We start from the raw sequence: 3124 nt of genomic DNA, 5'->3' as shown, positions 1-3124 counted from the left end.
AGCACCCTTAGTGTCTTGTTGTTGTATTCATTTTCAGATACTGGGGAGACCAGGTCCTACAGAAATCCTGAATCCGTTTGCCAACGTTCTCAAAGTCAGTGGCCTAGTTTGTAAACTATTTTTGACGAGTAGGACTGGTTGACTAGGCCCTCCCAATTAAGTTGCATGGGGAGTATGGTGGGCGTAGCGTGTTCACTCTGGCTATAGTGGGCCCTCTCCGTATGTATTCCGTTCTTGTACGCCTCCTACTTGTCCCGGCTCGTTCCTCGTGATGAGACACCCATAAAGATATTCACTCACCCAAACAACTCTTATAACATGTAGGCTTAACCTCATATACCTACTGAATCAACTATTCACACATCTTTGGGCAGTCACACACACCCCACTGAATCACACACACATTCACTCTCCCATACAAATACTCAGTTAACTAGTCAATAACTAATATAGACTTTCACCTAGCTAGTAACCAACTGGTGCAGCAGTTTACACAACAACTGACAAAGTGATACAGATATTCACACAGTTTTGTCACTATCCAATATATTCAGTGAGACACTATAAATTAGTCAAGTAAACAGTCAATCACACTGCTACTAATTCGTCCATCCAGATATTTATATTTATATAGCCACTCATTCTTCAATGCAGATTGCTATATATATAATACATATTTAAATAACGAACCAAACCACATTCACTGGATGATGTCATCAGTCATGTCATTTGAGATGTCATCAGTGATGTCATCAGTGATGTCACTGACCATGTCATGAATGATGTAATATGTGACATCATCAGCAGTGGATTGCGGGCGCGGGAGTTATAGTTAGTAGCAGAACTAACTATAATGGAGGAATTTCAATGGTTTTGTACGAGTGAAATGTCCAGCTAACTATAACACCCCTAAAACCTATGTTTTTTTCTGTGAAAAAAAAAAAATATATATAGATAGATAGATATACATATACTGGTTTTATGCATGTATTTGGTAATCTGATCAGAACACTCAGAGCCATTTACTTGTGAAAACTCCTCACCTACGCACAGTTCTTTGTCACATACAACCACATCCATTTCCTTATCGGAGGGTTTGATGGCTATTGATTTAGCATTTCCTAAATAGATTAATAAATACCATTATAGCTTTGTGGTCTATGTCTAATTCTAACTCTTTTAAAATTTTGAGATCTCGCATCCTGGAAAATATTGACTGCATCTGTAGGTATCGTTGGTATGTGCGATGACTCACTTTTCAAACCACATTTTCCATCCCATTCTGCTCTCTATTTTTCCTTGTACTTGTGGGGCTTTTTCCTTTCTCTAAATCATGTGAAGTTTCCCTTATTTCAATGTCACTAATAAGTATTTAATTTCGTATATGCTTCTTGGATGTAAGTTTTTTTTTTAGCTAGTCTATCTTTGTTAATTTTTTGTGCCTACATTATTTTCAGTTTCCGTGAGAGTTTGAAAACATTAAGGGGCATATTAGCAAGAACCTCATTAAAATTATCTCCGTTTTAGCGGCAGGAAACTGCTGCTAAAACGGCGATAATGGGCTTGCTAATGTGCGTTATAGATTTCCAATAGAAACCCAGGTTAGATGTCCTTCACATCTAACCTGGGCTTCTATTGGAATTCTATAACGCATATTAGCAAGCCCATTATCGCAGTTTTAGCTGCAGTTTCCTGCCGCTAAAACTGCCATAATTTTACTGAGGTTCTTGCTAATATGCCCTTAAATGTAGTTCAAACAACATGTAAATTACTTTCTAGGCAGAAAGGCAATCCCGGTTTAAGAATTGCAATTTCTTTTTCAGTAAATAGTCTCTGTAATAAGTTAACAAAAGTAGCTCCCTGTTTTTTTCTTCTTTACTTCTTATGATTCAGTGTTTCTCTATTGTGTTTATTTTGGAAGCATCTCTTTTCCTTTTCCTTGTTTGTCTTCCTCCATTTTTCTTTAGTTCCATGTATATATTTTTTCAATTTGTTTGCACTGATGTCACTTTGAAAATGGAAAAAAAACTATTGCTAATGATCAAAAATAAGACTCTATGTGCCAGATTTCCAAAAGGTGCTGTGCTGCATGACAGTGAGAGAGCAGATGAGAGCCATATCTACAGAGATATGACTCTCTCCTCTCCTCTCCGTAGCACTGGTGCAGAATTTTGCTGCCGGGCGCCGCGCACACTCCTTTGTGCCGCAGTGCAAGGATGTGTGCGTGAGTCTAGCATAGGTTTGTAGTGGAGGTGTTTCTTTCCAGTACAAAACACTCTGCTTAGACCAGTTTTCCAACATTTCCTTCTTTGTATGTGTACTGTACAATGCAGCACACATGCAAAGTCGGAAAAGAAAGGAGAAATGAAAAAATTCCTCCTTTTAACGCCTGCTTTTGAAGTGGAGTTCATTTTAAACTCAAACCCCTATCTAGTATTGTTAGTAGATAGAGTTTTGCGTCAAACAGTATTGGAAATGCCCATGTAACACCCCCTTGACGCACAGTACCTTAAGAAATGCTTTGCGCTCCTTTGCATTACTTTTAGGCAACTTTCCAGCGCAAAAGTTTTGCGCTCAAAAGTAAATAACAAAAAAAACATTTTGTTCTGGTTTGTGTCACTTTTGTTACACAAACCCAGCACAAAATGCTTGTAAATCTACCCCCAAGTGTTCTTCAGCACACTGATCCTGAGCACTTTAATACACTTTGACACCGTACTATGTTGTGGACTTTCTGTCTCAGAACAGGTGTGTTTTGAAATTGTTGGTGGAGAGTTTGCGATCGCTGATCCATGGTAGCCGTGCGAGGGTATCTGACACCTGCACAGACATTGGTGTTCAGCATGTATGTACGTATGTGTGTGCACATGCAGTTTTCGTGACTGCGCGTCTTTCCTCATTACTATGTGCTTTTTATTTGTGGGTGATCACTCAATATCCCTTTTTAGGCCTCGGTCTGATACAGCGCATGCGCTGGTCTGGCAGAGACATTTAGTAGCTGCTTGGAAAAGTGCTACTTTCCCGGCGACCAGCTTACTATCACGCGGACAAGCGCTCATGTGACGTGTACAGCTGCCATCGTGCACAGCTGCCATTTGGCTTCTTTTTCAGCAGCCCGGCCGTG

The sequence above is a fragment of the Lissotriton vulgaris genome, chromosome 5, assembly GCF_964263255.1.
Source record: "Lissotriton vulgaris chromosome 5, aLisVul1.2, whole genome shotgun sequence".
NCBI lineage: Eukaryota > Metazoa > Chordata > Amphibia > Caudata > Salamandridae > Lissotriton > Lissotriton vulgaris.
This window is presented reverse-complemented; position numbering follows the sequence as displayed.